At 44.1% G+C, this 12,599-nt stretch overlaps 1 protein-coding gene across 2 annotated transcripts in view; it reads left to right on the top strand.

Annotated features, from left to right (window-relative positions):
- Nucleotides 1–5,762: 5,762 nt before the first annotated feature.
- Nucleotides 5,763–12,599, top strand: part of stx17 (syntaxin 17) — a 156,515-nt gene continuing 149,678 nt past the window's right edge. Inside the window, exons 1-2 of one of the 2 annotated variants that reach the window (XM_070881122.1) lie at nucleotides 5,782–5,851; nucleotides 7,408–7,622. The gene's annotated coding sequence lies outside the window, so the exon portion shown is untranslated. Of the gene's footprint in view, nucleotides 5,852–7,407; nucleotides 7,623–12,599 lie in introns of both variants that reach the window. The other variant, XM_070881121.1, reaches the window with a different exon arrangement.

Below are 12,599 nucleotides of genomic sequence, written 5' to 3'. Positions count from 1 at the left end.
GCCTGTTGCACCCGCAGAGGCAGCTCACCCGGTGTTGCCAATCAAATTTGGGCCAACTGCATCGCCGATAAGGGTGGCGGGCGGAAAGAAATACAGGAGGACTGAGTGTGGGCCGCCAGCAGCCCGCTGTAATGCTGTGCAGCTGGGAGAGGCACTCTTTCACTACCATTTCTTCACCAACCTCCTGTGGACCCTTTAAGGACCGGACTTTAGACCACTGTAGAAATGGAAAAATAAGTTGTTGTAAATTGATCCAACGATGATTTGGCTACCTAAAAACAGTGATGACCATCATGGTGGTGGCCATGCTGCTGGTGCAGATTAGCTGCAGGACTCTGCGTCCAGAAATTGGTATACACTGCGCCCCTTTTATGCCCACAAAATGGGTGGAACACATACAAATTTCTACCTGTGTGTCCAAATAAATTTCGCTAAATGTGGCCCATGCCAAGTGCCAGGATGTCAGGACAGGCCGACCAAATGAGTTTGACAGCCCTATGGTAGGAGAACATGGGTAGTGATCGGGGACGGATTAAGGGCTGGGGGGGTTGGGGCGGTGGGGTAGATGGGGCAGTCACCTGGGGCCTATGCCTAGAGTGGAGCCCATACAGGGTCGAATTAAGGGTAAGGATAAACAGTATTGACATAAGTGACAAGCAAGAATGGAGCGAAGCCGCGAGGGCTCAGGTGTATGTTATTCTTGACTTGATGTAAACAGATTCTAGATGCCCTTTTTCTAGAGATGCATTCTACACACAAATCGGGGGCAAAAAAAAGGAAAGCGCACCAGCTAGAAACATAGAAACATAGAAAATAGGTGCAGGAGTAGGCCATTCGGCCCCTCTAGCCTGCACCGCCATTCAATGAGTTCATGGCTGAACATTCAACTTCAGTACCCCATTCCTGCTTTCTCGCCATAGCCGTTGATCCCCCTAGTAGTAAGGACCTCATCTAACTCCTTTTTGAATATATTTAGTGAATTGGCCTCAACAACTTTCTGTGGTAGAGAATTCCACAGGTTCACCACTCTCTGGGTGAAGAAGTTCCTCCGCATCTCGGTCCTAAATGGCTTACCCCTTATCCTCAGACTGTGACCTCTGGTTCGAACTTACACTGTGCAGCTAGACATCTTAGGTTGACAACGAATTCTGATACATCCTAATCCTCAGAACGAACGTGCGTATAGAATCGATATCTTGAGATGATGATGCCTTCAACTGGTTTGAGATGGTCACGTATCAGAGCACACAGTGTTTCATAGTCCTTGTCCGTTGGACTTAAGGGCGAGAGAAGATTCTTTATGAGTCCATAGATTTTCGGACTGCAAACCGTGAGGAGGACCGCCCGGCGCCGAACTGCGTCTGCCGCTTTCTCCATTTTGTTGGCCACGAAGTACTGGTTCAAGCGGGCTACAAAGTCTGCCCAAACTTCTCCCTCCCCGAATCGCTCCAGAATTCCAATTATGCTCATTTTTGCATGCGAAGGTTCTTGTTATCTCGTCGCCAAATGTTGTGTATGCAACACGAAGAGCAAAAGAGACAAGAAGTAGCTAAACTGCTTAAACTAGATAATTTTTCCAACTAAAAACTCAAGATCATGAAGATGAAGGCCAAGAGAACACTGTGCAGTCAACTTCAACAACAAAACCACTAGTGGCACCGAACCCGGAGCTGGCCGAGTTGGAGCTCCAAGTCCAAATGCTTGGGTTTACTAGCCACCAGGTGGTGCCACTGTCGGAGGTCATTGGGCTGTGCGCACATATGTGCGGCCCAGGTATAAAAGGCCAGCCATCTTGTAATGTAATCACTTTGGGCCCTAATAAAGTAGAGCCAGGTTTGTACTTGTTCAGAGTTTACAGCATTCAGTCTATTGAGTTATTGCATACACAACATTTGGCGACGAGATAACCAGAACCTTCGCATGCAAAAATGAGCATAATTGGAATTCAAATATGAGTGGGAAATATACTGATGTCCAAACTATCATCAAAGAGCAATGCCCACATGCGACATTTATACTATGCATAGCACTCACTCAACCTTGCGGGGAAAACAGTGCCGAATGCTGCCCAGTGATCATCAGATTTTTTAACACTGTACAAAAGTTGTACACTTTTCTCTCTGTATCGACGTATCGCTAGGCAACTGCTTTCTGAAAAACTCAAGCCTTTAGGGCTGTCTGTCGTCAAACAGCTTTCTGCTACTCAATGGTCAGCAAGGTATGAAGCAGTGTCAGCCCTGCTCAAAGGTTACACTCCCATATGTGAATGCTGGAATCCCTGGCAACTGACGTTGAACAGAAAGTTGAATGCTGAAATGAAGCTCAGTTGATTCTTGACAAACTGGGTGAACTGGATTCATTGTTATTTGGAACACAATCTTGAAGCGCTTTCACCTGACCAATCTCTCGATTCAAGAGACCAGCTTGAATCTGAATGTCATGGTTTCCTTACTCGATTCCCTTGTCAATTTTGTCAAGACCCAGTGAACAGAGTTTGAGGACTTCAAAAACCTAGGGATTAAACTGTGTGGCCACAAGTACAATTCAGGTCAGAGACGTGTCCAGGTACACAACCTTCACCATGACAATGGAGATGCCGTAAACACTGTGCTGTCACCCAAGGAGAAATTCAAAATTGAAGTGTTCCTTATCATCATTGATCAACTGATCAGTACCTTGAAACACCGCCTTGAAGCGTGAAAGGAAATCAACTGTAAGTTTGGATTCCTGTCCAAGCTAGCCACTCTCTCGACTCATGAGATCAAGCAAGCTGCAGAAAATCTTACCCGCTCCTATCCCAAAGATCTGGAACCTATGATTGAAAATGAATTCATCAGTTTTCTAGCTTGGTGGCATCCTCAACAGGGCTTCAAACCTCAATTTGTGTCAAAAAAACTAAGTCAGCAGAGCTGAGAATATACCAATTCCTCCATACACACGCCCTCACCCAAACATAGAAACATAGAAAATAGGTGCAGGAGTAGGCCATTCGGCCCTTCGAGCCTGCACCGCCATTCAATAAGTCATGGCTGATCATTCCGTCAGTACCCCTTTCCTGCTTTCTCTCCATGCCCCTTGATCCCCTTAGCCGTAAGGGCCATATCCAACTCCCTCTTGAATATATCCAATGAACTGGCATTAACAACTCTCTGCGGCAGGGAATTCCACAGGTTAACAACTCTCTAAGTTTCTCCTCATCTCAGTCCTAAATGGCCTACCCCTTATCCTAAGACTATGCCCCTGTTTCTGGACTTCCCCAACATCGGGAACATTCTTCCCGAATCCAACCTGTCCAGTCCCGTCAGAATCTTATACGTTTCTATGAGATCCCCTCTCATCCTTCTAAACTCCAGTGAACAAAGGCCCAGTTGATCCAGTCTCTCCTCATATGACAGTCCAGCCATCCCTGGAATCAGTCTGGTGAACCTTCGCTGCGCTCTCTCAATAGCAAGAACGTCCTTCCTCAGATTAGGAGACCAAAACTGTACACAATATTCCAGGTGAGGCCTCACTAAGGCTCTGTACAACTGCAGTAAGACCTCCCTGCTCCAATACTCAAATCCCCTAGCTATGAAGGCCAACATACCATTTGCCTTCTTCACTGCCTGCTGTACCTGTATGCCCACTTTCAGTGACTGATCAACCATGACACCCAGGTCTCGTTGCACCTCCCCTTTTCCTAATCTGCCACCATCCAGATAATATTCTGCCTTCGTGTTTTTGCCCCCAAAATGGATAACCTCACATTTATCCACATTATACTGCATCTGCCATGCATTTGCCCACTCACCTAACCTGTCCAAGTCACCCTGCAGCCTCTTAACGTCCTCCTTACAGCTCACACTGCCACCCAGTTTAGTGTCATCTGCAAACTTGGAGATATTACACTCAATTCCTTCATCTAAATCATTAATGTATATTGTAAAGAGCTGGGGTCCCAGCACTGAGCCCTGCGGCACTCCACTAGTCACTGCCTGCCATTCTGAAGAGGACCCGTTTATCTCGTCTCCCTGCTTCCTGTCTGCCAACCAGTTCTCTATCCCGTCAGTACATTACCCCCAATATGATGTGCTTTGATTTTGCACACCAATCTCTTGTGCGGGACCTTGTCAAAAGCCTTTTGAAAGTCCAAATACACCACATCCACTGGTTCTCCCTTGTCCACTCTGCTAGTTACATCCTCAAAAAATTCCAGAAAATTCGTCAAACATGATTTCCCTTTCATAAATCCATGCTGACTTGGTCCAATCCTGTCACTGCTTTCCAAATGCGCTGCTATTTCATCCTTAATGATTGATTCCAACATTTTCCCCACTACTGATGTCAGGCTAACCGGTCTATAATTACTTGTTTTCTCTCTCCCTCCTTTTTTAAAAAGTGGTGTTACATTAGCTACACTCCAGACCATAGGAACTGATCCAGAGTCGATAGACTGTTGGAAAATGATCACCAATGCATCGACTATTTCGAGGGCCACTTCCTTAAGTACTCTGGGATGCAGACTATCAGGCCCCGGGGATTTATCGGCTTTCAATCCCATCAATTTCCCTAACACAATTTCCCACCTAATAAGGATATCCTTCAGTTCTTCCTTCTCACTAGACCTACTGTCCCCTAGTACAATCGGAAGGTTATGAAATAGCTCTTCAGATCTATCTGTCGATGATGGTATCAAATTTCAGTGATGAACGATCCTTCTCGAAACTAAAATGCATCAAGGATGAGGTCAGGAACCAAATGGGACAAGATCGACTTAATAGTCTTTCAATCATGAGCATCGACAGCGAAGTACTGAGAGGACTTGACTTCTCGAAAATCATTGACAAGTTTAGCCGACAAAAATCTAGGAAAAGACCAATGTAATGTTATACTTGTAGTTGTCTCTGTGGAGAAAATGGAATGCAAATGACAAATGATGAGCTTCCAAAAAAATTGTGCCGTCCTGTTGTAAATTGTCATTGTTGATTTAGTTTCAAAATGTAAGGATTTTTAAAAATTAAAGCGTTGTTGTGCTCTGTTTATATAGGGTTTCATCAAGGTATCGGTTTGATTGTTTGGAAACATAATGAAATATGAAATGAGTGTCGTATCAATAAGAACATAACCCGAGATGTAGACCTGACCTGGACCTGATGCATACTCAGTATAGTGCCCTGTGACTTAGCTCACTAATGACATTTACTGCAGGGTGTGAATGGGAGTAGGGGGCCCATGGCCGGGGTACTGCCCGGGGCCCAAGGCACCCTTAATCCGTCCTTGGTAGTGATGGATACATGGAAGCCGTCTGAGAGGATCCTGTCCGTAATCAAGACCATCAGAGTAAAGAGGCAACGTGAAATGGCAAAGTTGAGGGTGTAACCATATCTATACATGGCGTAAATGAATTACATACCTGCAGTGGCATTCTACACACATTTTATTATAGCGACTTTTGGATTCTGTATGCTGGTATCTGCATTATTTAAACACAGCAACATAACTCACTAGGTGTTAAAAGGACTGTTACCTGGAATAATCCTTAGTGTAAACTGACCTGGTTAAAATAGTTGCGGGGGGGTGGGGGAATGGGGAGACAGAAGTAAACAATACGGCGAGACATTTTCTTTGGATGATTTGCAGAGTTTGCAATCCAAGCAATATAAGGATGCCAGTCTACAGCGATACAGGGCCTTGCTGCTGCTGTCCTGGACTGCGTCGCCTGGCCCCGCTCGAGCCGCGTCTTGTGCTCGGGGGTTTGTATTGAGGTGACACCGGAAGTGACTGGCCTGTCAAGTTGTGGCAATTTCCGTCAATCGGGAGCGCAGTTTGTGTCGGGATTTTGAGCCACGGCCGGCCGCGGCTGGGGCCGGAGGTACGTCTTTTATTTTGTGTCTCTTTACACAAAGTTGCAGGAGTTTGTCGGTTTCTGTAAAGCGGGCCCTGGTGCTTGGGTCCATCTACAACATGCTGCGGGTGAAACGGGGACAAATGCAAATGCCTGAGTTTAGTGGCACAAATCCCCCCGTGTTGCCTTGTGGCACATCTGTGTGGGCACCACTGTGCTCGGAGAGTGTCTGGTGCCAGTCAGCGGATGGCTAGGTTAGCCTGGCAGCGGCATGCTGAATGGCATCAAACATTTTTCCAATGCCTTCCTGGATTGGTGCCACTCAAAATGACTCGCCCCAACTAAAGCAACTATTTTCTAGTTAAACCAGTATGTCTAGGTTTGAGTCCCCTCTACAACAGATATCTTGCAGTGCCCTGGAAAGCTTCAAGCAAGCTGGTGGCATGCTTGTATTATGTGGTCATCTAGCTGCGTGCCAACGCTCTAAATGTGCCAATGATCCCACACATCCTGGAACTGTATGTTGTGGTTTTTGCCAGGCCCCATTAGTAGATGGAGTTGTAGTCTTCTCCCATTCTGTCAACAGGTGTAGGCACCAGACCCATCCACTCCACCTAGACAGATGTACTTGGCTGTGTGCTAAAATTTGGTATAGGTTTAAATTTGTGAGGCAAAATTACCCCTTAGTTATATGTAAATCTTTCATTACTGTTCACGTTCCCTATATCAGTTTCTGTCGTGTGTCCAATTCATCAACCCATGACTCCCTCGTTACGTAACTTGGCACCAATGAATGCAGTATGCCCTCTCTGTATTTACTACACCCAGTGGATCCTGGTCACTTGTAAACATGTCATAACATTTACTTCCATAGCTTGAAGCAGGGGTGTCCAAACTCTGCCCCCCACAACCACAACCCCCAGTAATCCAGCCCTTGAAGTTCAGGCAACTCAGTTCAATTTTTCCTTGTTGAAGTATTTTGTATTCCTTGGTTCATCATGTGAATATCATACTCTTGGAGATTTGGAATCGGCTGTTAGCGTTGTTGCCTTATTGGTGGATAAATTCTATATCAGAATATTCCTGTCAGAACTTGAGATATTTACATATTATTGTGAACATAGATTAAAGTTCATAAGTGGCTTCTGAGGCGCCATGGTATGCACCACTGGCCCACAAAGACAATAGTTTGGACACCCGCCTTAAAAAAAAAAGAAAGAAAGTCTTGCATTTATATAGTGCCTTTCATGACCTCTGGGCATCCCAAAACACTTTACAGCCAATGAAGTACATTTAAAGTGCAGTCACTGTTGTAAAGTTGGAAGCGCGGCAGTTAATTTGCGCACAGCAAGCTCCCACAAACAGCAATGTGAATAATGACCAGATAATTTGTTTTAGTGATGTTGATTGGGAATTTGCAGTGCTACGGGGAAAGGGCGGGGGAGTGGGACTAGCTGAGGTGCTCTTGCAGAGAGCCAACGTGGGCTCGATGGGCCGCTTTCTGTGCTGTAACCATTCTATGATTGAGGGATACATATTGGCTAGGACACCAGGGTTTAATCCCCTGCTCTTCTTCAAAATAGTGCCATGGGATCTTTTACGTCTACCTGAGAGAGAAGACAAGACCTCGATTTGACGTCTCACCTGAAAATCGACACCTCTGACGACGCAGTACTGCACTGAAGTGTCAGCCTAGATTTTTGTGCTCAAGTCTCTGGAGTTGGACTTGAACCCACAATCTTCTGATTCAGAGGCGTGAGTGCTACCAACTGAGCCACGGCTGACCAAAAATATTCAGGTTTATTGTGACTTACAAAATTGTAAAAATAACACTGTTTTGGATGTGCTATGGTCTATGGGAGGCCAGCCAGGAGAACTTTGGAATCGTCGAATCTGGATGTGACAAATGTCTGGCTGAGGATTTCATCAGTGTATGAGCTGAGATAACGGCACAGGTGAAAGGGTGGTTCTTGTGATGGAGGAGATTTGGGGTCGGAAGCTCACTCGACTCCATAAGCCATCATGGTTACAAACAGTTTGGTTTAGCCTGAGACAGTGGCTGGGGAGGGGAATGGAATTGGTGGCAGGGGTGCAGAAATTGTGGTGAAGCGCAAAGTCAATAGCTTCGGGCTTCTCAATGTTTAGCTGGAGAAATAGTGGCTCATCCAAGGCTCTATATCGGACAAGCAGTCTGATGCAGAGGCGATGGAGTGGTAGAGCTGGCTGTTGTCAGTGTACCTGTGGAAGCTGACCCTATGTCTGCGAATGATATTGCCAAGGAGCAGCATGTATATGAGGAAGAGGAGGACACAAGGATAGATCCTTGGGGGTCTCTAGAAGTTGTGGTGTGAGGGTGAAGATACTCTTGCTATGCTCAGCTAGGTGAGTCCAATGGCGGGCAGCCCCACTGAGCTTGACAATGCAGGAGAAGCATTGGAGGAAGATGATGTGATTGACCATGTTAAAGGCTGCAGAGAGGTTGAGAAGGAGCAGGAGAGGGGGATAATGCACCACGGTCACAGTTGTAGACAATGTTGTTTATGACTTGAGTTGAGGCTGTTGTGGTGCTATGGGAGGGGTAGAAAGCTAATTGGAAAAGATTCAAACAAGGCATTACGAGAGAGATTTGGAAGAGGATAACACATTTTGAGGACTTTGAAAAGGAAGGGAGGTGTGAGATGGGGTGAATATTTACAAGGTTTGAGGGTGTGGTTTTTGAATAGGGGGTGATTTTGGTGGTTTTGAAAGGGAGAGTTAGTGTGCTGATGAGGGAACCATTTACAACGTCCAGTAGCATGGGGGCCAGGATTGGAATTTGGCTAGTCAGCACTTTAGGTGCAATGGGGTTATGGGAGCACAGGTGGTTCTCATGAATGAGATGAGCTGGGAAGGGTATTAGGTGAGACAGGAGAGAAACTAGAGAGATGGAAAATAAATCAATATGTAAGAAAATTGATTTCAGTAAGGTTTAGCACAAGAGTTGTGAACTGCTTTTTATTATGAGGAGCTAGCAAAGTTTGACTACTGTAAAATCCTTTGTAATTGCTTCATTCTGTACATACTGTAACTATTTAATAAATATGTTTTGCACTTAAAGCATAAATGAAGATAGAGTGTATTCTTTTTCACCTGTCTTCTCCAAACAAGGTAGGTCCTGTGAAGGCACAGGATCAAACCGAAAGCTGAAATTAGTTTTAAAAAAAAAAGAATTGTTGTATCTCCATTATTCTGTGCACTTTACAGTAAGTTGCCTAGATGTCAGAGAAAGTGAAAGTATACTTGAGAGTGTAGGGAGTTAAGATTCACCGATGCCAGTAGTCTGAAACATGGAAGCTAAAAATGTCTACAGTAAAACAGTTAAATGAAACCATTAAATATAACAATGGGTATGGCCTAGAGCCCAAAATGGTTCCTAATTCGACACTAACAGGCAACCCCACTCAGTGGTCAAAGGGTGGCTGTTGTGAGAATGGAAAATTGTCACTCTGTTGCAGGAGAGGTTGCTGTTCTTAATTTGGGGCTAAAGCATGTTATTGGAATAGAAAGAGTTTTACTCCACATCTGGCTAGCTGATACTGAGTCCCAAATATGGCAAGAGTTCCATTCCCTAGCAGCAAGAGCTTTTAAGGAGTACAAAGAAAGAAAATTTGAAGCTTCAGGAAGTAGTCAGGCCACAGCTCACGTGCCTAACTGAACCTTTAAAATAGCTTAAGAGTTAAACTTAACCTGAATAAAGCTGTTAAAATTCATTCTTGTATATTTTCATAGAAACATAGAAAATAGGAGCAGTAGTAGGCCATTCGGCCCTTTGAGTCTGCACCACCATTCAATATGATTATAGCTGATCCTCTATCTCAACACGATATTCCCGCTTTTCCCCCATGCCTCTTGATGTCTTTTGTTTCTAGAAAACTATCTCCCTCTTAAATATATTCAGTGACTTGGCCTCCACAGCCTTCTGTGGTCGAGAATTCCACAGGTTCACCACCCTCTGAGTGAAAACATTTCTCCTCATCTCGGTCCTAAATTTCCTATCCCATATCCGGAGACTGTGATCCCTTGTTCTAGACTTCCCAGCCAGGGGAAACATCCAGTCTATCCAACCCAGTCAGAATTTTATACGTTTCAATGAGATCCCCTCTCATTCTTCTAAACTCTAGTGAATACAGGTCTAGTTGACCCAATCTCCTCATACGACAGTCCTGCCATCCCAAGAATTAGCCTGGTGAACCTTTGCTGCACTCCCTCTATGGCAAGTATATCCTTTCTTAAGTACGGAGACCAAAACTGCACACACTACTCCAAGTGCAGTCTCACCAAGGCCCTGTATAACTGTAGTAAGACATCCTTGCTCCTGTACTCTCATCCTCTTGCAATGAAGGCCAACATACCACTTGCCTTCCTAACTGCTTGCTGCACCTGCATGTTTGCTTTCAATGACTGATGTACAAGGACACCCAGGTCCCTCTGTACATCGACACTTTCCAAGCCATTTAAATAATACTTTGTCCTTATGTTTTTCCTACCAAAGTGGATAACTTCACATTTAGCCACGTTATACTGAATCTGCCATGTGTTTCCCATTCACTCAACCTATCTAAATCGCCTTGCAGCGTCTTCGTATCTTCCTCACAACTCACTATTTTTGTGTCGTCAGCAGAGATATATATGTATGTGTGTGTATATATATATATATATATCTATGTAGTGTGAATAGCTGGGGCCCAAGCACCGATCCCTGTGTGTGGTTACCCCACTATTCACTGCCCGCCACCCCAAAAAATACCTGTTTATTCCTACACTCTGTTTCCTGTCAGTTAACCAATTTTCAATACATGCCAATACATTACCCCCAATCCTATGTGCTTTAATTTTGCACACTAACCTCTTATGTGGGACTTTATCAAAGACCGTCTGAAAATCCAGATACACTACATCCACTGGTTCTCCCTTATCTATCTATTCTATCAGTTACATCCTCAAAAAACTCCAGTAGGTTTGTCAAACATGATTTTCCTTTCATAAATCCATGTCGACTTTATTTAATCCTGTTGATATTATCGAAATGTGCTGTTACCACATCTTTTATAATAGACGCTAGCATTTTCCCTACAACTGATGTTGGGCTAACCGATCTGTAGTTCCCTGTGTTTTCTCTCTTTTAAATAGTGGGGTTACATTTGCCACCCTCCAATCTGCAGGAACTGTTCCATAATCTATAGAATTTTGGAAGATGGCAATCAATGCATCTACTATTTCCATGGCTACCTCTTTTAGAATCTGGGATGCAAATCATCAGGCCCTGGGGATTTATCGGCCTTCAGTCCCATTAGTTTCTCCAGCACTATTTTCCTACTAATAATCATTTCCTTTAATTCCTCTTGCTCACTAGATGCTTGGTTCCCGAACACTTTTGGGACGTTATTTGTGTCCTCTTCCATGAAGACAGAACTGAAGTATTTAATTAATTGTTCTGCCATTTCATTATTCCTCATTACAAATTCTCCTGTTTGCCTGTAAAGGACCTACATTTGTCTTCACTAATCTTTTTTCTTTTTACATACTTTTAGAAACTTTTGTAGTCGGTTTTTATGTTCCTTGCAAGTTTACTCTCGTACTCTATTTTTTCCTTCTAATCAATCTCTTGGTCCTTTTTTGCTGAATTCTAAACTGCTCCCAATCCTCAGGCTTGCTACTTTTTCTGGCAACTTTGTATAACTCCTCTTTGGATCTAATACTTTCTTTAATTTCTTTTGTTAGCCATGGTTACACCAGAAAAAGGGTGACTTTAATTACATATAGATTGGACTAACCAAACTGGTAGCAATATGGTGGAGGAGGATTTCATTGAGTGTATAAGGGATCGTTTTCTAGACTAATACGTCGAGGAACCAACTAGAGAGCTGGCCATCCTAGACTGGGTGTTGTGTAAAGAGAGAGGATTAATTAGCAATCTTGTTGTGCGAGGACATTGGGGAAGAGTGACCATAATATGGTAGAATTCTTCATTTAAGATGGAGAGTGACACAGTTAATTCAGAGACTAGAGTCCTGAACTTAAAGAAAGCTAACTTCGACGGTATGAGACGTGAATTGGCTAGAATAGACTGGCGAATGATACTTAAAGGGTTGACGGTGGATAGGCAATGGCAGACATTTAAAGATCACATGGATGAACTTCAACAATTGTACATCCCTGTCTGGAGTAAAAATAAAACGGGGAAGGTGGCTCAACCGTGGCTAACAAGGGAAATTAGGGATAATGTTAAATCCAAGGAAGAGGCATATAAATTGACCAGAAAAAGCAATAAACCTTAAGAGTGAGAGAAATTTAGAATTCAGCAGAGGAGGACAAAGGGTTTAATTAGGGGGGGGGGGGGAAGAATAGAGTATGAGAGTAAGCTTGCAGGGAACATAAAAACTGACTGCAAAAGCTTCTATAGATATGTGAAGAGAAAAAGATTAGTGAAGACAAGCTTAAGTCCCTCGCAGTCAGAATCAGTTGAATTTATAATGGGGAACAAAGAAATGGCAGACCAATTGAACAAATACTTTGGTTCTGTCTTCACTAAGGAAGACACGAATGACCTTCCGGAAATACTAGGGGACTGAGGGTCTAGCGAGAAGGAGGAACTGAAGGAAATCCTTATTAGTCAGGAAATTGTGTTAGGGAAATTGATGGGACTGAAGGCCGATAAATCCCCAGGGCCTGATAGTCTGCATCCCAGAGTACTTAAGGAAGTGGCCCTAGAAATAGTGGATGCATTGGTGGTCAT

Source organism: Pristiophorus japonicus, chromosome 5 (assembly GCF_044704955.1).
Source record: "Pristiophorus japonicus isolate sPriJap1 chromosome 5, sPriJap1.hap1, whole genome shotgun sequence".
NCBI lineage: Eukaryota > Metazoa > Chordata > Chondrichthyes > Pristiophoridae > Pristiophorus > Pristiophorus japonicus.
Note: the sequence above shows the minus strand (reverse complement) of the source record. Positions and strands in the feature narration are given on the sequence as shown.